The 24698-nt window shown below is 38.8% G+C and overlaps 1 long non-coding RNA gene across 3 annotated transcripts in view; it reads right to left on the bottom strand.

The window, feature by feature from the left end:
- Positions 1-24698, bottom strand: part of LOC118152741 (uncharacterized) — a 239166-nt gene that overhangs the window by 95591 nt on the left and 118877 nt on the right. The window contains exon 3 of one of the 3 annotated variants that reach the window (XR_013534724.1): positions 9881-20099. The exons of 1 other annotated variant lie outside the window; for it this stretch is intronic. This is a non-coding gene — a long non-coding RNA (uncharacterized LOC118152741). The remainder of the gene's footprint in view (positions 1-9880; positions 20100-24698) is intronic. One more of the 3 variants, XR_008480434.2, reaches the window with a different exon arrangement.

Below are 24698 nucleotides of genomic sequence, written 5' to 3'. Positions count from 1 at the left end.
CTTTCCTGTGGTCAAAACGTTTTACTTTTATGATATTTCTTTATTTCAAAGCATTAAATGTACAATGACTTATTGTGTGGTTTCCTGACCTTTTTCTTATTATATGATACTGTTTCATTTTTAGACCTGACTTGCAATGTGGATTTATCTTGGCAGTCACATTGTGTATTAGTGATAAAGATGATGGTAGGACTCGGTATTTTTCATACTCCATTGTTATTGCTAATTACTGACTACAAATTATTTGAACGGATTTTTCATACACTATCTCCAGATTCATCCTTTGGACCATTTTCTACTCTACATGAGGCTGGTAACATTAACCTCATTTTATTAAGATCATCAGGGTTCACTCAAGCATGAATATATTTTAAAAGTGTTATTCCACATTGAGCTTTTGCTTACTTTCATTTTTAATGGAAAAAGCTGAAGGCCCTTTGGGTCAAACCCATTTACAATCAATAGCACAAAAAATCATTAAAAAATAAAATAATTCATTATTGATGAAGCTGGATGATGGCATCATCCCATGTTAACATTTATAAGTTCCAACAGTTAATAATAAATCTATAGCATGGGGAACATAAAATATTTAAAAAATGAATAATTGATTTGCTAGAGGATCATTCATTAAGGTAAGAAGTGATTCACCAATATGGAAATGAGCAGGTAGAAGCAATAATGTAATTCATTCTTGAGAAATTACCACTTGGCTGAAGAATAGGAACAATCCAGAGAGAATGATAGAAAAGTTGTTCATCTCAACTAACTTATTTGAAAGAAATATGTAGATTACAAACAAATGTTTTCTTTGTAGGCTGAAGCTTCATTTCTGTCATTAGCCAGACTTCCAGAGTCTTTTGGGGTGACATATTGCTGTGTGGATTAAAATTAGTATAATAGAAATCTCCAGTACAAGTAGTAGGTGAGAATGTGTCTTTAATCCCCAAATCACAGTGCAATGATATTTATTCCTATAAACTTTTGGGAGTAGCATAAGCTGCCCAAAATTGACTTTCTATTTTTGAGAAACTATAAATTTCATTTCTAGGAGGGAAGACCATATTTCCCACTACAAAGAAGCCAAATGTGTGCAAATGGTTGGAATAGATACATCCTTTTATTGGCTCTTTCCAAATAATACAGAGATATTTGGGCATAAACACGGCTCCTGCCCAGTTAGAAGTTAGAAGAAGTGATACAAGGTGCAGTGTGAGACAGTTTTTCTGGTGCTGTGCTGAAGCTGGAAATCAGGTGGGAGAGCCTTCAGAAGTGAGCCTCTTTTTTGCAGCAGCTACTGGGCTGGGTTTGACTCCCCACTGTTCTTTTTCAACCCTGATTTTTTAACCCATGCCAACAATTCTTACCACAATTTCTGACTAAATGACCCACAGTCACAGTTGACATCTCAGTACAACATTTTCCTCATCTATAAAATGAAGAATAAGAATTGTACCTATTTTATAAGCTTGTTTTGAGGATTAAATAACGGAAAAAGGGCTTAGTATGGGGCCTTGGTTCATAGTAGTTATACAAGGAATGTTCGCCAATATCATTTTTATCAATACGTATAGTTGATATCAATTAGATTCCTGCTGAGGTCACTGGACTAGACCAAATGACCCTTTGTGGCTTTCTTGATTGATTTTGTTAAAGGCTATTTATTTCTCTGTGGCAGCAATAGATTTGAATTCCTGTACAGGATGAGGATGTGGTTCTCAAATTAGCACTACCCTTTCAATACATAATAAGATGTCATTACAAATGCCGTAAATACAGATCACAGAGTAATTTTGGAAATAGCCAGTTAACGTTCTAGAGCAAAGCTGAGGAAATTTTATGGTTGAGTTATAATTATATTTCAATGGATTTGAAACAAACAATCTCTTTGTGGCTGGTTTGGGTGGCTTGGCCAAGGTCTCACTTTTTCTGAGGTAGGAGACTGAGTCTGGGAAATGACTGAAGACTCTCTCTGTTTTCCTGAAGTCATGGAGCCACAGGTTCACAGAAGACCAATATTCCCAAATTGTTGGGAAAAAAGCTAGATTGTTTCTTTACAGGAGTCATTGTTGAACTCTTTGCTGAGTTCACTCAACATTATTAATAATACCTGCATCATGCACTTAGTAAAAGATGAACATACCAACTGGGCTTATATAGAAATTAGTATTTTTCACCAAAAGTATTTTGCATGTTTCAATTAACTCTGTATGTCCATGACTACTAGGAAGGATTATTACTGTTTCTAAGTGGAAGAAATGAGGCATACAAATGTTAAGTGACTTCTCCATGTGAGATAATTTTAAAGTAAAGCTGGGAATGAAATATTGGTTTCCTGATACCAAGCTTAAACTGTGAGTATATACTTGTTCTTTGATGAAAAGTGGTTATTTTTCTGTTTAACTTTTTCTTTTTGAGATGAAGTCTCACACTGTCACGCAGGCTGTGTTACAGTGGCAGGATCTCAGCTCCCTGCAATCTCCACCTCCTGGGTTCAAGCAATTCTCTTGCCTCAGCCTCCCAAGAGCAGATGGGACTACAGGTGTGTGCCACCATGCCCAGCTAATTTTTTGGATTTTTAGTAGAGACAGGGTTTGACCATGTTGGCCAGGATGGTCTCGTGATCCGCCTGCCTTGGCCTCCCAAAGTGTTGGGATTCCAGGTGTGAGCCACCATGCCTGGCCCTGTTTAACTTTTGATGGAAACAGATCATTTTTTAAAACTTTGATTTCTGAAGGGCTAATTTTAACTGATGGAGTAGTATCCTTCTTTTAACTTGAAAACAAGGTCTTTTAACCAAAAACACTTACTTTCATCATCCGTATTCTTTGCTTCCCCCCAGGCTTTCTTCCTTCCTTCTTATTTTTATTCACTTACTTGTCCCACAGTTTTTGCATGTCTATATGTCTACTATATGTCATGCACTCTGTTAGTTTCTGGAAATGTCAAGATAAGGAAGGCGTCATTATCACCTAAAAATGTCTCAGTTCAGTGCAGAGGATGGACAAGTGAATAGATGATTATAATTTAGCAATCAATTATTTTATGCCCACCCCATTAACTACTAAATTATAATCATCTACAAGCTCCAAGAGAGCAGAGACCATCTGGTTTCTAGCTCAATGCCTGGCATACAATAAATACTTAATAAATATTTGTAGAACTGATGAAGTAGATAAACAAGAGGAGGGGCAGCACATCAGAATGGATGGCTAATTTTATAGCGCCAACTTCCACAAAATTTACCAGAAGATCTCACTACATGCTGTATTCTATAATTCTCAGAACACATTTCATCCTAATAGGCAAAAATATTTAGTGCTTTGCTTCCTCATTGGAAATATAATTTTTATATTATAGCAAGAGATGAGGGTAAGAAACAAAGAGTAGACCCAAGGTCAAGAATATGTGTTTTGTTTTTCAGGTTTATGGTAATTTTGCTACTTAGGTCAATCCTAGTTCATGGTATCACATAGGTGATGTTATTGGAAGTATTTGTCCTTGCTGTCACTGATTTCGGCTGGTACCCAGACCATTCATATCACTGTTATCCATTTTGTTGGCTAGTCTACGTCTCCGCAGGTGAAGGATGCTTTTCAGTGATGGATGTTTTAATTCTCTGTCCGGTCTAATATACAACTCAGCAGATTACACCCTTTTGCAGTGTGACATCTCCCACTGTCAGCAAATTCCTCCTGATATTTAAATGACTGATTTCTCTCCTCCTACTTTATTTTGACCCTTTGTGACAATACACATAATTCTTCTGAAATATTTTTATTTTCCTCTTATAAAACTATGTACTAAATATTAAAAATAATTTGATATATTGAGAATATAAATTAAATATCCATATACTCATTAACCTTCCTTTCTCTCTTTTACCTTGCAGCATTGATGCAAATTAAACAGAATTTTTTCTTAACGTCACAATTAGATGGGTCATTTAAGCTGTTAGGGGACTGGCATAAATAGCAAAAATCACCTTAATATCCTAACTCAAGAAAATAACCTTAGTTATTTTCTTTTTCTGTTACATACTTTTCATGCTAAACTTAAACCAGAAAACAGATATTCTAGATTTTTGCTCTCTGGATAAATGAAATATATAATCCTTTGAATTGATTTTAATTAAAGGATTCAGTCATTTTTATCTGTTCCTCATTCTTCTATATATGCATTTACTTATTCATTCACTCAACAAATATATACTGATCACTGATAAGACACAAAGCAAACAGGATGTGCTGAGGGTAGAACAGAGACTAACTGCAGGGGAAAATCTCAAGAAGACGCAGCTATCAAAAGAAGCATTCATTTCACTTATCAATGTTAAATTACTTTTTACACAATTTGTGCATTTTGTTGTTGTTGTTGTTGTTCTGAGACAGAGTTTTGCTTTTATTGCCCAGGCTGGAGTGCAATGGCATAATCTCGGCTCACGGCAACCTCCGCCTCCCAGGTTTCAGTGATTCTCCTGCCTCAGTCTCCCGAGTAGCTGAAATTACAGGTGCCTGCCACCATGCCTGGCTAATTTTGTATTTTTAGTAGAGGCGGGGTTTCTCCATGTTGGTCAGGCTGGTCTCGAACTCCCGACCTCAGGTAATCCGCCCACCTCGGCCTCCCAAAGGGCTGGGATTATAGGCATGAGCCACCGCACCCAGCCTTTTTCTGTTTTACTTACATGTGGATTACCTCACACTTTTTTTTATACAATATTTAGCATGAGTAATCCATAACTGAGTTTTCTTTGTTATTCCTTTAAAAGGTACCTTATCAAGTTTGCTGATGTGCTAAATGTGAATGAAAGTTTTAAGCTCATTTTTATCCTTGAAGAGGAATATTATTCTAACTTTAGCATAAGAGCAACTCAATTTTACCCATTCGTAAAATTTGTACATTGCTTTTCACTCCCTTACGTTTTTCATACCTCAAATTTCAACTTTTCCTTGAGATCTAATGCCTTACTCCAGGCACTGGATTTCTGCTTATGTTAAGATAGGCTAGGATGTGCTTCAGTTAAAAATTAAATCTGAAACCTCAGTGGCTTAACACGACAAGGTTTTATTCTTGCTCAAACCACATGTCCCATATGAGTCAACTTGAAGTGTGAAGAGAAGCTCTGTTTCACAGTCATCAGAGACCCAGACTAACATTGCTGCCACTGAGTCAGGGGAAGAGAAATTGGAGAATCACATAATCGTTTTACTGCCTCAACTCAGAAATAATCATATGTCCCAAGACTATGAGTCTATTTCTTTCCTGATATATTTTATATGCTCACTTCCTAGTGTATATATCTAGTTTTTGCCTTTTCATGATCTGTAATCATCCATTAATACTTTTACTTGTGTATCCTTTGGTTTCCTTGAACTCCATATTTGGCTTCATAATCTTCTTCCTCAAGCATCTTTTTTTCCTTTAATTTCTAATTTGTTAGCCAATGCTCCTAGTCAACCAACTCAAAAACTTAGACTTGCTTTAAATCCATCTCTCTCTCTCTCTCTCTCTCTCTCTCTCTCTCTCTCTCTCTCTCTCTTTCTGCCATTCCTCACAGCCGTAAGTTCTAGTGGTAGCTGCCTTGGCATGATCTCTTTTCTGTCTTCACTCTCCATTCCCATTGTGGTCTGGTCTGGTCTTCTTCACTGTTTCTTGATGCTTAGGCTACTGAAATAGCCTTCTTAAGGCAGCCAATGAAATCTTTGTATAACTACCAGAGTAATCCCTTTTAGCATTTTGCTTACATTCACAAAACTCTCCATCTCTTTATTGATATTGAAATCTAATTTTCTCTGCTCTTCTTTCATGGCTTTTCCTAAATGGTTTAATACCCTAATTGGGACCTATTTCTGAACATATATCCCCTCTTTTCACCAGGCTGGTCAGTTTTCTATTTTACAAAGATACTTGTCACTTCTTACTTTGGACTTCCTCATCTCAATTCCAGCTGCTCAAAGCCAAAGCCATCCCTTTATGCCTAGCCTAAGTCTATCTTTTCTCAGAGTCTTCCCTGCCCGCTATTCAGTTCATGGATGCTTTTCTGCTGTCAGTTACTCAAGTCCTAGTTTAGCACAAGGTTAGCATCAAATCGCTGGTTATTTTGAATTCACTCATTCATTCATTTGTTTTCTCACACAGTCAGTGTTAATGGACTGACTGTGAGAAAACATGTACACTGATGTATATGTAGCAGCTAATGAAACAAAGATGTTTCAGCCGTCACAGAGATTACTATGTAATTGGGCAGGCAGGCATTACCGCATTGGTCGTAACAACACAAATATGTAACTGTAAATGACTATTATGGGCATCAAGGAAACCTGCTGGGTACTCTCAGAGAGAATCACTGGAAGAACTAATTTGGAGAAGCCGGAGCGTATAGTGCTAGGTGCAAAGACCCTGACAGAAGGTGCATGAGTTCAAATCGTAGCCTCACCACTGGTTCGTTGTGAGATCCTGAGTAAGTTGTTTAACCTTTTCAGGCTGCAGTTTCCTTAGCTACATCACAGGAGTGATAATTGCACCCACCTATGCAGACTGTTTGGGTTAGCTTGCACGAAGTCCATTTATTTCCAACTCCATCTCTCTGACTTGTTTCTACCATGGCTAGGACTAAAGCACAATACTCAACCTCAAGCCTTCCTTGCAGTGGAGGCTTTAAGATCATGTAACAGTCTGGTCCTGGATGGAAATACCAGGGATGTCTAAGAAAGCCTTTGCTTTCCCGATGTGAAATAGTGATAAAGATGTGCTGGTTTTCTGTGACGATCAGTGTGCGATGGCTAAGGTCATGCCTGTGGTTTGTCACTCTCCAGTGGAGTCTTACAGGAAAAATCCATGATCTGAGGTCCTTTAAGTACACTTTTTATTATCACAGTGTGGAAATGCCTAACCATGAGAGATAGTGAGCTGATTCCGAGCTCTGTGTGCCTACAGAGTTCTCTCTGTCTGCCTCCCCATCAATGCCCCTCTGCATGCACTGTGCCAAGAGATGGTGCAGCACTTTATCCTCAGGCTGAGCTGCTAAGCCCATGAGCCCACGCTGAGCCCAGATGAAGGTGCTAATGCTTGAGCATCCGCTCTCTGACATTTTCTCGATAAGCCCATACAGAAAATTGAAAAAAACACTGAAATAGTTTAAATACATGATAATCACTAACATCTTCAGGAGGAAGCAAGAGAAATCTTTTGTGGCATTCCCACATTGGCATGATCCTAGCTGTGTACTTTTAACTCAAATATGGCATTGGGCCATGGTATAAACTGCAGAAATTAAAGAAGCTCTTGCCCTAGGCAAAATGGTTTCAGGCCTTTGCATGCCCTTTCTAGTGCCTCTTGTTTCCTGTCTTCCACCCGTTAGCTCACAGTGACTTCTGGCTGTCCCAATAGCCCCCACTGTCACCAGCCTGGGCCTGTCCTGTTCAGCAATGCCCAGTGCCCTCAAATTGACTTTGTTCACAAGGTTCACCCAAACAGGGCTTCAGTTCCTCTCAGTTCCTTGGCTAGAGTTAATCTGTTAAACAAAATAGTGCTCAGGTATTGGTTAGATTATAGCAAAAAGCATTGCAGAGTCAAATAATTTATTTGTGAGTTAATAAGAACTCCCATAAAAAATCTGAAGGAATCAGATTGGATACAAATAACATTTGTTGAATACCCATTATGAGCTAGCACCCAATAATGCTTGGGTATTATTACCTGCAAGGAGGCTTTGTATATGTCTATGTAATCTTCTCAACCAAATGACATGGGTATTATTATCACTCAGGTACAAATGATGAAGTAGGAAAGTTATAGAGCTTCCATTTAGCTAAGGAGTTTCAACCCCCAGTCCGGTGGTATTTCTGTGTTGAAGGTGAAGCGCAGCCTAATGGGTAAGAGAGAAATCTGGAGCTGTCAGCCCAGTTTTGATACTGGCTTTGCTGCTGATTAACTGTGTGGCCTGGGACAACTTATTTAATATCTTTGTGTCCTGTTTTCCTCAACTGTAAAATGAAGATAATAATCATTCCTAGCCCATAGGATAATTATGTGAGGATCTAACAAGGTGTTGTCCATAAAGGGATTAGTATCTGGTACCTGGTAAATGATCATCAGTGTGTTGATTATTACTCTGGGCAATAAGCTCCTAGTGACTGGGCATTTTTGGATCTCTAACACAATATCACACATAAAACTGTCTACCAGGCAATGCCTGTATGTAGCTCTTCAAGAGATATGAGAACATGTTGCTAAAGGGCTTTGTAGAATATTTTCCAAGTGGACTCATTATTCTCAGTATATGTGGGATGTTTTAGTTACGATATTCAGTGTAGGCCAGGAGAGAGAAGTATCACTTTTAAATAATTGTTTAGCCATGAGTCTATGACTTCAGCTAGTCAATTAGCTTGTTTTCCACAAGTGTTCCAGGACCTTCCAGAAAAACTTATGTGTCCCTTCCTGAGGTAACCATCTTGGCCTATTACACACTGACGTTCACGGGAAGTTTTAAACCCATCCTATGTGGTTAAAATACAGCTGCATTGATCTTACATACATCACTTTCATGGCACAGACCTCTAACTCAGGGTATAAATATCTATCCTGCTAATGTGCTTTGTGTGCAGTGTTAGAACTTAGCAGGGGGCTGGGAAGGCCTGGTGCATATTTCCTAGCTTGCGGTGGTGTCCACAATATTTTGTTGCTGACGTGATCTAGGATGATACCAAAGCTAACATTATCATAGTAAATCAAGCTCCCTAACTTTAACCTAAAAGGTACCCTCTCTTCACTTACATGTCTATCTGCAGACACATGAGGTCGTGAAGGCATTGTTGCAGCCAGGCAGCATTGCAGAGAAGACCCCTATGATCTGCACCTCACAAATCCTACATCTATCAGCAAGTTTGAGTTTGATTCAATCCAACAACATCCATCAGAGAGCTTTGCCCTGGAGGTTCTGGTTCTAAAAACAAAGTGATATAAATAGTGATACCATAACCCATTCATTGTTCTAATTAGAAGTAATACAAAGAGCAATGATATAGGTTTGAAAGGGAACATGATGCTATCAGGCTAAGCAGTCCAATCAGGCTATACATACATTGTCTCACTGAAGATCTGCACAATACAGGAAGGTGGGCATTGCTTTCATGCCTTCTTAGAAGAGTAAATGGATACTCAGAAGGTTAGGTCATTGGCCAAAGGTCACAGAGCTAATAAACCAGTGAGCCAAGATTCAAGTTCTCACAAACTGACTATGCAACACAAATTCTTAAACCCTCTATGCTATTGATCTTTTATTTGACTTCAGCTTTTGCTCTGTACTGTGGAAGACACTACTTTTCTCATTGTCACTTTTGCTTACCTCTTTTCGTCCCATAACAATCGGGAGAACAATAATAGTTGTTACTACTCTTATTTTAAATTGAGTAGACTGAAGCATAAAACATTGAGTAATTTGCCTAAATCAGAAAGTTAAGACAAGAGCTAGAGTTTTAGTCAATCTAATCCTAACTCTAAAGATATATATATATATTTATATATAAAAACATTATCAGATTTTTATGTTTTATATATTATATATTCTTTATAAAAATGCTATTTTATTAATATATATTTACATAAAAATTTGTATTTTATAAAAACTATGTATTTATATCCTTAATATTAAATATATAAATTTTAGTGACAAGAATGTCATTATTATATTTATAAAACAATACCAGTTTGTATTTGTCATCTCTGTTTACTTTTTGCGGGTCCCCCTCCAAATTTTGTTGGGTGGCCCTTCATCTCCAGCTAAGAAGGACTCTCACTGAGAAATCTAATCCAATAATTTATTCCGTGGTGTTATAATTAATAAATATCAAGAGTCAGACTTTACAAAAAGAATGCATACCTGCTGATGAGATTCCAGGCACTCAAAATTATTTTGGACTGGAAACTCTTCTTGCTCCACCTCAAAAAAGTATAGAAATACCCTGCTTAATTCTCAGTCTTTACTACCATAATCATCCCATGACTTGACTCAGACTCAGCCCACCCCAATCTCTAACTCCTCGACTGTGGTCGCTTCTATGGCTCTGATCTGGTGCCTACCTGCCCCTCAGAAACAGGCACCCCCGCAAAACCACACAACATGCATATGCCTAAACTACCGAATTCTTCTTGTCTAGACTTTGAAACTTCCATACTCTAGAAACTTCTACTCTATTACCAATGAACAAAGTGCAGACAAGAAGCTGAACCCTGCTGTGTGGTGCATTTGTTCCCTATGCTGTGTGACAAATTATTACAATCTTATCAGCTTGAAACAATACACATTTCTTACGGTACAGTGCTTGTAGATTGGAAGTTTAGGCACAGCTTAGTTAGGTGCTCAGTATCAGAGTCTTCCTAGGCTTTAAGCTAGGTATCAACCTGCCGTGTTCTCCTTACAGACACATCAGGGGAAAGACCTGCTTAATTAAATACATTGCTCTCTCAAATTATTGGCAGAATTAATCTCCTTGTATTCTAGGAATGAGATCGCAGTTTTCTTACTGGCTATTGGCTGGGGCAACCTCAGTTCCTAGAGAGATCTCTAGCTTTTTGTCATGTAATCTTCTGCCTAGGTCCCTTCTCAACATGGCAGTTAACATCTTCAAAGCCAGCAAGGAAGAATATTTTGCTCCAATCTATTTGGACAGAGTCCAGTGTACTGTAACATAATTAGGAGAATGCCATCCCATCACCTTTGCCATACTGTATTGGTTAGAAGCAAGGCACGGGTTCTGTCTGGATTCAAGGGGAAAGGGTTATATAAGGGCATGACTCATTGTGGGGGTCATCTTAGGGTGTTACTGGCACACCTGGTAAGAGTTTTCTTCAATACCTAAAACTATTCATGTGAACTTCTTGGAACTGTTACTCTGAGATCTCCATTTTCCCTCTTTGTAATCTGCCCATTTGATGGCTAAGTTGGAATAAGCACAGGCCAGATAGGCAAGAGGATGAGGAAATGATCTCTACTGGGAGCTAAGCATTACTAAATTAGTTATAAATATGAAGCAGGTAAACGTTAATTTTTACATGTGATTTCTTATATGACAATTGAAATATAATGAGAACTCTCACTGAAATGAGAATTTTTGAAAGTGAACTTTTCATCTATTCAGACCCATGCCTTAAAATTTCAATGCACACCTCAGAGTGGCAAGTGGTAACTCTTCTGCCCTGAGTAACAGCCTCTTAACTGGCCCCTGGTATCAAGTGAAATTCTGAAACCAAGCAATGCTTGACTGACTACAATTTGTCATTATTAACTGTTTTATCTGAGTACGTTTTAAGCCATTTTATTGGCCCTTCAAATATTTGTCTCTTGTACAACACTGTTATTCTAGGGTTATCCTGATAAAATGTCATTTTACATTAGGTGCATGTTGTGATTTTCTTATTCTGAAGATTAAATATTTTTGTTAACAGACGAGTTTTCTCCAGTCCCCTAAATAAATATTTAATAAAGATTTAAATACATTGCTTTCAGGGGGCATCAAACTCTCACTCTTACTAGGACATTTATAAGTTTCCATAATGCCATGCCTGTTAGGAACTACTTTTCCTAGTTACTCAATTTTTTTTCTTTGAATTTCTACAAACTTTAATCTGATGCTGGGCCATAAACTAAATTTATTTTTATTATTTTATTTTACTTCATTTGAGATTCAGACAGTGCACGTGCAGGTCTGTTACATGGGCGTACTGCATAATGGTGGGGATTGGGCTTCTAGTGTACCCATAATACAAATAGTTATTCAGTTTTTCTTTTTTCTTTTCTTTTTTTTTTGAGATGAAGTCTAGCTCTGCTGCCCAAGCTGGAGTCCAATGGTCAGATGTCAGCTCACTGCAACCGCTGCCTCCCAGCTTCAAACAATTCTCCTGCCATAGCCTCCTGAGCAGCTGAGATTACAGGTGCACACCACCACACCTGGCTAATTTCTTTGTAATTTTAGTAGAGACGGGTTTCACCATGTTGGCCAGGCTGATAAAGAACTCCTGACCGCAAGTGATCTGCCTGCCTTGGCCTCCCAGGTGCTGGGATTGCAGGCATGATCCACTATGCCTGGTCGAGTTATTCAGTTTCTTATTACCATTGCTTGCTTAAGTTTTCACATGTTGGTTATTGTACCCCTCTCGTCCCTATACTATCTACTTCTCTGTTCCCTTAACTTGCCTCACCTACTTGCAGGTTTAGCTCAAGAGACCTGTCACCTCTTTGCCCATGCTCTTGTTCTGACCTGTGATTGGAAGTGTGATGGTGATTGGCAAGCACATCTTGATTTGACATTTCATAGTGCACTACCATTTAGAGGCACTTTAGCGTGTTTTATCTCTTTTGCTTTCCACAATAACTCTGTGAGATAGTGTGTTTTCAAACCTTTCCTATGATAGATGTCATTTAGATGGGAAGAGAGAGTTCATATGCTTTGTAATTAACTTTAAGTCTTTTAATGGAGCAGCAGAGAGCCCTAGAACTGGCCACTCTGTGATTTAACTTTTCTGATGTTAAACTGACCTAAATCTTTGGTAATATCAGTAAGTCCAAACTTGTCACAGGTTGAGGAATATAGACTCAAAGAAACCACATCTTGATCCCATCTAATCACACTGAAACTCATCTCTGTTCATCTTAGCAAGATTGGTAAGAAATGATTTTTAAAATTTTTATTTTCACATGACATTAATGACAAGATAATTTTAAAAAATGAATAAAAATGTGTATAGATACCAAGTTTACAATCTCTTACATTCTGCCAAAGTAGTAAACTGGATACTAGAAATGCAGCTAAAACTGATAAAAGATGGAGTTAGACTTAGAATGGCAAAAATATAGATCAGCTGAAGCAAGTCATTAGAAAAGAGGAGGCTAAGCAAATTCGACTTGCCCAGACCTGTCAGGCTGTCAGAAGTACTTTTTCCTTCTAGATATGATATAATGTGATGCATACAGAATGAATGAATTTGGGTTTTCAGTCCTGCAAAGTCTCCTTTATTCTCTCTCTCTCTCTCTCTCGCGCTCTCTCTCTCTCTCTCTCTCTCTCACACACACACACACACACACACACACAACACACACACACAGTCGCTTACATATTAAGATTTTATGTAATTCAAAAAAACATTATTATCAGAATAAAGATACAATTCACTCAAACCTGAGGCTCTATTAATTAAATTCTTCAACATTTTTCATTGTCAAATGTTATATGGTTATTTTCTATGTTTTATATTCTATGGTAGATGCTATTGAGTGAATGAATAAGCAAATGTCCTAGCTCTCAGCTATACAAATATATTTCCTTTCTTTATATACTTATTCTATAAGCTTTTTTCTATTACTATTATTTTTATTTTTTAAACTTTTTGGTTAAAAATGAAGACACACATACATGAGCCTACGCCTACACAGGTTCAGGATCATCAATATCACTGTCTTCCACCTTCACATCTTGCCCCACTGGGAGGTCATATATGGAGCTGTCATCTCCTATGACAACAATTCCTTACCTTCTTCTGGAATCCCTAACTCCTGGGAAACCTGCCTGAGGCTATTTATAGGTAACTTAAAACAATACATATATATCTTATAAAATATATTTATATAAATATTTTTATATTATATTTATAAAAATGTATATTTTTATATTTATGTGTAGAGAAATAACACTTTTTTTTTGAGACAGAGTTCAATCTTGTCACCCAGGCTGGAGGGTAGAGGTGCAATCTCGGCTCACTGCAATCTACCTCTGCCTCCCGGGTTCAAGAGATTCTCATGCCTCAGCTTCCTGAGTAGCTGGGATTACAGGCACCCACCACCACACCTGGCTAATTTTTGTACTTTTAGTAGAGACAAGGTTTCGCCATGTTGGCCACGCTTGCCTTGAACTCCTGACCTCAGGTGATCTGCCCATCTCGGCCTCCCAAAGAAATGGAATTACAAGCGTGAGCCACTGCCAGAAAGAATACATTCTAAAATAACAATAAAAAGAATAGTGAATACATAAGCTAGCAACATGGTCATTTATTATCATTATCAAGTATTATTTACTGCACATAATTGTATGTGCTAGACTTTTATAAGATTGGTAGCACAGTAGGTTTGTTTAGCCAGCCTCACTAAAAGCACGTGAGTAATGTGTTATCCTACTGCATTACAAGGGCTATGACATCACTAGGCAATAGGAATTTTCCAGCTACATTAAAATCTTATGGGAGCACCATTGTATATGCTGTTCATTGTTGACCAAAACATCATTATATGGTGTGTGACTGTGTCTCTATGGATTTACAGTTAACCATTCATTCTCTTTTCAATTCCATGCATTCCCATGGCAATCTTTTCAATGCTCCCTGCATCCATCGCTACCTGAATGCTGATGACTGCAAATCAGTATCTCCATTCCAAGCTTGTTTCCTTCTGTCTTTACACTTTTAAATATTTTTGGCTCCCTCCTATTAATTGCTATCAGGATGTCCCATAGAAAAATTCATGCATTTGAGCCACAATTATAACCTTTCTCTTTAACTCTTGCTCTTTTTCACATACATACCAAAAACCTGTATATAACTAGAAAGTTCTACATTTTTTGCCAGTGTCTAATCTCTTACATCCATCTAGATATTATAGATGTTCTTCATTTACAATCTCTTAGTTTATCATCTCTTCCCTAGTCCCAGCACTGCTGCCCTATTTCAGGTCTTTGTCATCTCTCTTTTGTGCATTATTTTAAGTGTTTCCTCATTGAGCTTTTTTTCCCCATGGTTTCTCCATTCAAGTCTATTTTCCATATTGTTGCAGGATGTTTTTATCTTTTAAAGAAAACCATATAATTTTACCGCCATGCTTCAGATTTACTGATTATACAATAAATCAGTATCATCTACGCATGCCATCTGAGGTCTTCTATGATTTGACCTTTCTCTGCTGACCTGGCTTACTGTCCATTTTCAGCTACCTTCCAGCTACACTTCCACCACAGGTCCCTGGGTGCACTTGCTCCTTCAGGCTGTCATGCTGTTGTATTTATTCCCTTTGCCTCCAAGGCTTCTCCTAATGTCCTCCTCTGTGATCTATCTGGTGACTCCCTACTGATTCTTTAGGAATCTACATGAAGTGTTATCTCTTCTGTGAAAACTCTTTTCTCCCAAGTCGTCTTCCCAAGGGATGTGATTATTTTGTCTGCTAGTATTTTATTTGTTTCACCTTGTTAGCCTTTAACACAACTGTCTATTTATACAAATAGACATCTGTTTTGTTTCTTTGAGACAGAGTTTCACTCTTGTCCAGGCTGGAGTGTAATGGTGCCTTCCTGGCTCACTGCAACCTCCACCTCCTGGATCAAGTGATTCTCCTGCCTCACCCTCCCAAGTAGCTGGGATTACAGGTGTGTGCCACCATGCCTGGCTAATTTTGTATTTTTAGTAGAGACTGGGTTTCACTATGTTGGTCAGGCTGGTCTCAAACTCTTGACCTCAAGTGATCCACCCTCCTTGGCCTCTCAAAGTGCTGGGATTAGAGGCCGTTTTTTGATTTAATAAACCAAATGTCAGTAATTTCTACCTTCAGGGTCTATCACAAATGTTTGTGATTGAGAGTAGTTTAATAAATTAAAGCAGGGGAGAGTAGTGAAAACATTTTATCAAAATACTATAATACTTTATAGAAAATTAAATGAAATACAGTATTTTGAAAATAGGATAGATTTCAATGCAGTTTGCCAGCAGAAAGTAATACCAGTAAGATTTTTGCGGAGACACCAGTATTTATTGTGGAAATTGCATAAACATTATATATACCAATCTTTCTTTTTCTCCTTTTTCCTATCTCCTTCCCTGATTTCCTCCTTCTCTCCCTTCCTCTAGCTTTTCCTTTCCTTTTTTTCTTCATCCATTTTCCATGCGCTCATGGAATTATTATGTCAGTACTTTCCCAAATATTAAGCACTGTGCTTTTGTCTTCATTACATATTTATTGGATTTCAAGAACTTCCTTTAATTATCCAATTAAAGAAATTTAATTTAATTGGATAATTAAAGAAACTCCATTTTGACATTTTTTCCTTATTGAATGATACACAGCCATATGCAAACCTATTCTAATGAAAAAGCATTGACTCTACTGAGTTAATAAGTTAGTTAGGATGGCAACCTTGCAGCCAAAGTGAACTGAGTAAAGGACACAGCCATCCTTATGCCTCAGCTCACTTTTGGTTCTCTGTGGACTCTACTTCTGAAGTCGGGTCTTAAAATTTTATTGTGATGTTTCTGAGTCCATCATGGCAAGGCCTTTCCTTTCCTGTTTGACTGTTTTGTCTTGAGAACTATAGCATCCAATCCAGTGTCATAAACTCAGATATTGTGAGAATTTTAAGGGATGGCTGGGTAGTGATGACTGAATAACTCCGCTGGGTTGAATACAGTCAGTGTGTGAGATGTACACAGCACTGCGTATAAGGCACTCATCTGGGGCTCTGATGTTATGGACACGTATCATTCTGTGTAGTGACAGGCAGGCACTAACATTTCTTTCCTGAAGCAGTTTCTGATTCCACTATAAATTTAACCAGAAAATCCAAATCTTACGTGCATTCTTTCAGGATTAATAAAATAAGCCATTTTCAGTTTACAATCAGAATAAAATATAGGCCAACAAGGTGCAGACAAGGTGGCAGTGAGTGAGTCCTGTCCTTTGCAAAAGGTATTGTATGACCAGCTAGTAGGTGGTGAGGAGGGGATGCATGCAATTCTAAATTTTCTTCAGAAAATATCAAATACTTGCAGAGAGCCTCAGTGAGGCATCTGACTTTGCATCGGCTGACTCTGAATCAGGCATGTAATGTATACCTTCCCTTTCATCCTCCTCTGCAACTGAAAATGCTGGAGAAAAGAGGCTTATCCCATGGAGGACATTTGTTTGATAAATCTTTGACATTGATTTTTTCTGGTTCTTACTATTAAAAACATGAAATGTGGTTGTTTCTGTGTTTCAAAACATTCATGTATTGAACACTGAACTTAAAAACATTAAAACATGTATTTCAGATTAGTTCCTTCATTTAAAAACTGATTACCTAAAACTTCACTCTGAAGAACTTTCTTGGTCTCTTGAGCCTTGTACATGCTCTGTTGTCCATAATATTCTCACATATTGCCAGTAATCATGCCCTCCCATTTATTGCTTTCTATCTAGTCCTTCATTCATTTGACGTGTGTCAGGGCTATTATATGTCAGCAACTATGCTGCATCCAAAGAAAGATGAAACAGAACAGAACCAGAAAGCGTCTCTACCCTCATGGAGTAGGCAGTCTAGTGAGAGCAGTTAGCAGTCAAATATTCCATGAACTAATATCAAACTGTGACTGCTATGGGAAGAAGTACATGATGCAGACAGAAGTATACAAGGAATGTATACTGTCAGGAGCATTAAGATGGTATCTCCAAATAAGTGAACCAGAAACTGAAGATATTCAAGGAAGGTGAGCATTAACTAGATAGTGAAGGCGGGAAAACTATTTTAGACAGAAAGAACAATATTTGTTTGATTTTAAATATAGAAGCTCCTCAACTTACCATGGGTTATGTCCTGATAAGCCCACCCTAAAGTCATTGGAAGTCAGTGACTATCTTACTGACTTATAATGTGGCATGGAAGCAACATCAATGTGCAAGTTAATCCCATATTTGAATCTTATCTTCAGCAGGCTGGGTGAGTGCTCTTGGGAAAGTTTTCACCCAGAGGTAAAACATACCCTTATGGCTTCTTCTTCTTCTTTATATATATATATTTTGAGACAGAGTCTAGCTTTGTTGCCCAGGCTAGATTGTAGCGGCATCATCTCGGCTCACTGCAACCTCCAACTCTTGGATTCAAGTGATTCTCCTGTCTCAGTCTTCGAGTAGCCGGGATTACAGGTGCCTGCCACTATGCGAGGCTAAGTTTTTTACTTTTAGTAGAGACAGGGTTTTACAGTATTGGTCCGGCAGGTCTCAAATTCCTGAGCTCAAGTGATTCGCCTGCCTTAGCCTCCTAAAGTGCTGGGTTTACAGGCGTGAACCACTGCAGCTGGCCTCTGTATTTTTTAGAGATAAGGTCTTGCTAGTTTTCCCAGGCTGTCATGAACTCCTGTCCTCATGTGATGCTCCTGCCAACTCGTCCTCCAAAATTGCTGGAATTACAGGCAGAAGCCATTTCACATAGTTTGTCGCCTCTTTTAAGAACAATAAAGTGAGTTAAAATCACTAGTTGTGTTTTACTTATTTTCTTTTCCACTTTCTTCAGATCAACTGTACTAAATACAAATCTCTTCCCTTAGCTATTAAGAAAAAAGGGACCCAGAAATCAGGAAGTATGCCATCCTGCTGTATGCTATAGAGAAAATTTTTTGGGGAAAAAAGGCTTCTTAATTTTTTAATAACTGCTTTGTTCCATTAATTTACTTCAACTTTTTCTTCTCTGTGTTACTCACGGGGTTCAGGACACACTACTCCAAAATATAGCACCTTGGCACCTGAGAAAACAGCAGAAGCAGGAAGGTCTCCATCGTCTTCCCCTTGGCCTTCTCCCCTAAAGCAGGTCACAAGGCCCTCCGTCATTCCAGAGGTGCTGTCCCTATACCTGGAGGAAAGGAGCACCCATATCTCTGAAGATTCAGGGACACAGAGAAGAATCTGTGTCTTCTTTGAAGAAGACATTCATGATTCTGTGTTCAGTGATTGAAGGCAGAATCTGTGTCTGTCTTCTTCAAACAGGTCTTGCTAGGTACCCCCAGTTATTACCCAAAGACCCCCATTGGTCCATGGAGACAGGCTTCTCCATGACTGTCCACTTTACCAAACCTAGCACAAAAATACATATATTTTCCCGTTTTTTTTTTTTTTGGCTGGCAGGGTGAGGGTTACTTTCCTTTTGAAGGCCCCTGTGTCAAATAAAACTTATATTAAATACATTTGTATGCCCTTCTCTCGCTAGCCTGTCTTTTGGTATAGCTGCCTCATCCATGCACCTACAAATAGCTGAGGAAAGAAATTTTTTTCTTCCTATAAGTGCTTTAGAATATTGACCCCAACTTCCCCTCAAAAATCTGAATTACCTTGGTTATTTTTGATTATCATTATTGTTATTGTCATTTAAGAATATAAGGTTGGGTTAGATTAGTCGTATCAATGACTCCAACTCCTTACCCCTCCCTGTGGCTGTGTTCTAGGCTATATGGGTGGAGCCTATTTCCCTAACCTTGAGTCTGAGCTGGGCTTGCAACTTGCTTTGCCTAATGAGACTTAGTTAGCAGACATAGCACAGGCAGAGCTGGAAACAGGCAGAGCTGGAAAACACCCTGTGTATTTCTGTGCCCTCCTACTCCTTTGAAATTGTCAGGAGAACATGCCCAGGCTAGTCTGCTGGAAGGCAAGCCACATGGAGGAAAGTCAGATCAATCATCTCAGTTGTCCTGACTGGTGCCATCCTCATTAGTAACAGAGGGGTGAACTGCAGACATGTGAGTGAGTCCAGCTAAAATCGGACCTGTCTAGCCAACCCTGGCTGAGCTCACCAAAGTGGGCTGTAGGCTTGTCAGCAAAGTGCTCATTGTTTTAAGCCCCTGAGTTTTGGGGTGCTTTGTTATGAGCACTGTTGTGGTAATAGGAAACTGATGCAAGGCTACGTTATTATTTTTGTGTTTTGTTTTTGGGGTTTTCTCCTTCGGGACAGGATCTTGCTCTGTGGCCTGGGCTAGAGTGTGGTGGTGAGATCTCAGCTTACGGCAATATCTGCTTCCCAGGCTTAAGCGATTCTCCCACCTCCCAATTTGGTGGGCATGGTGGTGTATGCCTGTAGTCCCAGCTATAGTAGTATGTGCCACCACACCTGGCTAATTTTTGTATTTTTTGTAGAGATGGGACCTTGCCATTGTTGCCCAGGCTGGTCTGAAACTCCTGGGCTCAAGTGATTTTCCCACCTTGGGCTCCTGAAATGCTGGGTTTACAGGTGTGAGCCACCATGCCTTGCGTAAATTCTTCTTTGGAGTTTTGTTATTTCTTCATAATTTTCTTCAGTTTTACACATTTGTATGTCCAATGGAAGCTAATGGGAAAATTGTAAAACAGATATTTAGCTATTAGTAACTTCCAGAAGACTTTATATTCCAGGAAATGTGATATACATCATCTTTAACACTGGACATTTCAGGGGAAAAAACTTCCGCTTTTCCCCCATGAGAAAATACATAGTCAGTTTATTCCAGTGATTTCTTTTCTTTACCTGTGAAGAAACTGAGATGACCACATGACTATGTTCTAGAAATGACAATGCCATATGGGGAGAGCACAACCATTTGGATACATAAAACTATGCTGGTTTGAAACATTATTGCATATAAACTCACATTACTTTTATTAGTTATAACGAAAGTTTCTCATATTCCTACTCTTTAGAAATGTACCTGCCTTCTTAAGCATGAAAAAGTGACTGCAAGCCGGGCGCGGTGGCTCACGTCTGTAATCCCAGCACTTTGGGAGGCCGAGGCAGGTGGATCATGAGGTCAAGAGATCGAGGCCATCCTTGATGAACCCCTGTCTCTACTAAAAAATACAACATGATGAAACCCCGTCTCTACTAAAAAAATACAAAAAATTAGCTGGGCATGGTGGCAGGTGCCTGTAATCCCAGCTACTCAGGAGGCTGAGGCAGGAGAATTGCCTGAACCCAGGAGGCGGAGGTTGCGGTGAGCTGAGATCGTGCCATTGCACTCCAGCCTGGGTAACAAGAGCGAAACTCTGTCTCAAGAAAAAAAAAAAAAAGTAAAAGTGTAAAAGTGACTGCAGTGCCAAGTTTGACAGCTGATTCTGTATAACCACTTAATTCCACATCCTTGGAAGGAAGTGACTCTAAAAACAAACAAATGGACACATTCTGAGTTATATAAGTAAGGGTGGCATACACAACCAGCAAAATCGCCATTGTGTATTACTTATATCTTTCACTAGTTTATATTAAAGACAGTTTTGAGTTTATTAAGAGAACGTGAGGTTTAATTTGGATTTTTTTCTAGCTACTCACATGCCTTCTCTCTGCCATACGTCCTAGGAGATGGGAAAACTGCCTAAGCAGTAAAGCCCTCCAACCCTCAGGGAAAAGGTAGCAGAAGGAGAATATAGGGAATGGAGGCCATGGGGCATGTGAGAGTTCCTGGCTGATGTGGAGGGCTGCTCTAACACAGCTCATGCTCTGTAGGTCATGGTAACTGGATGGATAAAGATGGCCTGCTTTTCTGCGGAGTGATTCCCTCTCTCCCGCACATCATCTCTGTGAAATATACTTCTTCTAGTTACAGGGTCTTTAGTCAGAGATTAATTTTCATCTTTAGATAATGTTGAAGTGATTGTTTCACAGACTATGCATTTGAGAGAACAGCATATAACACTAAAGGTGATTCCTTCAAATAAATTGTACTGGCTTGAGAAAAGTTTTATTATATACATGAATAAGGCCAGTTAATGGTATCAGCATGATTATACTGCTCCGCTTGCATTTATTTATTTGTCCTATGAGAAAGATCAGACAAGCATACCAGAGTGGTTATCTCTATGTGGTAGATTTATAATTGTTTTATTAATCTCTTGTGTAATGTTTTGAATTTTCCAATTTGAAAAGGTAATTATATAAGAATTTATTATTAGAAAAATCAAAATGTTAATTTAAATATTCTGATTTAAGGTACACTTTGAGGACAAGGAATGTGTCTTACTCATTTCCAAATTCCTAACACTTTACATTCAGTGCTTGGGAGGTGGTAGGAAAAAAATTTCAAGAAACCACATTTGATTAATGAAAGGAGACACTGAAGTAGGATTCAGTAGGTTGAATAGGGGCCTCCATTGATAAGACAGAACACCAGTGTTATCTTAAGGTGCAATTATTAAAAAGCAGGAAATATTTTTTAATAGTTACTGTCACTCTTATCCTAAAATAAATAGCAGCTACCCAAGACCTAGGAATCATTTTCATCAGACAGTTGACAACCATTGGATTGCCTCTTGCTCTTTTTTGAAGATTTGTATAAAAAGCTTAATTATTTCTGAATCCAGCATTTTCCTATCACACTACGCTAATAAGTATCCAGCATAAGAGAGAGTATGAATAACGAAGAGAACCAGGGAAGCATTTATTCCTATTTTCATGAAAATTTCATTCCTTTCCTCCAGGAAGTGTTCCTCGATTACTGCAATGACTTTTCTACATAACTGTCTTCACTACCTGTGGTCATTCAGCCAAACGATATGCCAAAATCATACTGTTTTCCATATATTCACTTTGCTGTGGTTCCCCCAGGCAGGAATCATGGGATAGAACTTTATTTTTCTATCATAAAGTGAAAGCTCATCAGTGGACTAACATGCATGCAGTAGCTTTGCTATGCATGGAGCACGCATGTAAACCTTTTGCATATGTTGGCTCATAGCATTCTCTCAACAGCCACAGGAAGCATGTGATTCTTCTTCCTACTTTCCAGATGAGAAAGTTGGACAGAGAGGTTAAGGATCTTGCCAAGGTCACATAGCTCATAAGGAGTAGAGTCAGCTGGGCGAGGTGGCACAGCTACTTGGGAGGCTGAGGTGGGAGAATTGCTTGAGCTCAAGAGAACTGCTTCAGCTCAAAGAGAATTGCTGGAGCTCACAGTGAGCTGTGATCTTGCCACTGCACTCCAGCCTGGCTGACAGAGCAAGATTGTCTCAAAAAAAAAAAATTATATATATATGTGTGTGTGTATATTAGAAAAAAAAAAAGAGTAGAGCTTTGCTTCAAAGTCCCTGCTCTTAATCACAAGTTTATACAGCCTCTTTAATATTAGAAAGTACTTAGCAATGTGTGCCAGGTGCTTAGAAAGCAGGCCCAGGTAATTTTGTGATTCCAAAATCATCTTAGACTATAAATGGAGAAAAGTCATAGTATTTCTGATACATTTGACAGGAAACTTTAAAAGATTAGTTTTACTTTAAATGAGAAATCATAAGCAAATCACCTGTTAGTTATTGTTTGAATTACTCAGGGGAATATGAGAAGCTGTACCTTCGGGACGAGTGTGTTTACGAGTATACATTATACCACCTGCCTATGCTAAGTGGGAGAAGTAAACATTTCGGCCCACTTTTCTTAATTCTACATTTTGTTTTGGTTTTTATTTTGCCATTCTAGCAGATTTTAATGCATTACATAAAAAAGCCACAAAAACAGTAAAGACAACTCTTATCTGTTTAAATCAGAAGGTAAGTTAGTGGGATATGAAGGCTTTAAAACAATACATTGAGTACAGAGAGTCTGGCCCAGCCTCTGCAGTTCCTGAGAACAGAGCAGTCAGCCTTTTAGGAAGTAGGCCCCCATGGAGTTGAAAAATACTCTGAGGACCAGAACATGATCTGGGATGGTGGGCTTCAGTTCTTTCTTTCAGCTATGTTCAATTCACATGTGCGCTATGGGCCTAATCATTCTCCTTCTCTCAGTCTGAGTTGTCTTATCTGTCATTTGGGGAACTAACAGCAGGCTTTTCCTTGGAAAGCGTTTTGAGCCCTTTCCCTGAAAGGTTTTGGTTGTCTCTGTTGTTATTAATATGACCATATCACCATTATGGGCCAGCCCTGACTTGGAATGGAAAAAGTGAGCCGACCTTGCCTGATGTGACTGTCACCCTACGAACCAGTCAGCTTGCTTTTATATGTGACCCTGATGGCCTCCTGCTACTCAACAGAGCCCAGCCTTTGGAAAGCTGGCCCAGTTGGCCTAGTTAAGAGCAAAAGTGGACTTTGCAAACAACACGTTAAGGGCTTTTTGAATGATCCAGGTGGTGTGGGTCTAGGTTCTTTTTGTGCCAAGTGGAAAATGAAGTCTGCATCCATCCTAGGGAAGCACGGCATGGGGGACCAGTGCACACATTTCTTCCCTTTCCCTGATATTCATATTTAGTCTGAGCTGCTGCATTTATACCCTTTCTTACCTACCACTAAGCAGGAACATTTTCAAAGTCCATGCACTTTGCCTTTTGGCTTTGAACCTTTCAGCTATGATGGAAACTTTGTATTTTATGTCTGCTTGGCTGAAACTGACTCCTCTGAGACAGAAGACAGTAACTGCCTTTTGGGTGATTTCACCTCCACTAATTCTTTTCACATTCTTAGAGGGTTTTTGATAGAACCAGAAGAAACAAAGCCTGCATCCTGGGCTGCATCAACTAAGAGCAGACTTCAATGGCAACAGCCTGTTTATAATCTCTTGGGCCCATTTCTATTTTCATTTTCCTGTAGATTGAAGTGGATGCAGTGCAGAAAACAATGGCAGGATAATACTCTAATCCTCTTGGTTCTCACACGTGTTACTCACTAGCATGCATTCAAGGGTGCATGTAAGAATCTTCCATCCTTATACCCATGGGTAAACAAAGGATCCCGCAGGCTGTTGCCTAGCCTGAGGGAATTAGAAACAAATGTATATACTATAATATTCCTGAAGATTAAGTTATTTGAAAGGCATTTTATTTTATAATCATGCAAATACATCTGTTCTTGTTTTTCCGGCTGGTAACCAGATCTCAAAGGGCCAGTAAATAATCCCTCTTTTCCTTTCTTCCTGGCTACTCTACCGGCTCTCCCACACCCTTTGCTCTTTGATGCATAAGATGAGATGGGTGGG

The sequence above is a fragment of the Callithrix jacchus genome, chromosome 4 (genome assembly GCF_049354715.1).
Source record: "Callithrix jacchus isolate 240 chromosome 4, calJac240_pri, whole genome shotgun sequence".
In the NCBI taxonomy this organism is placed as follows: Eukaryota; Metazoa; Chordata; class Mammalia; order Primates; family Cebidae; genus Callithrix; species Callithrix jacchus.
The sequence above is the reverse complement of the archived record's forward strand: the minus strand, read 5'-3'. Positions and strand labels throughout refer to the sequence as shown.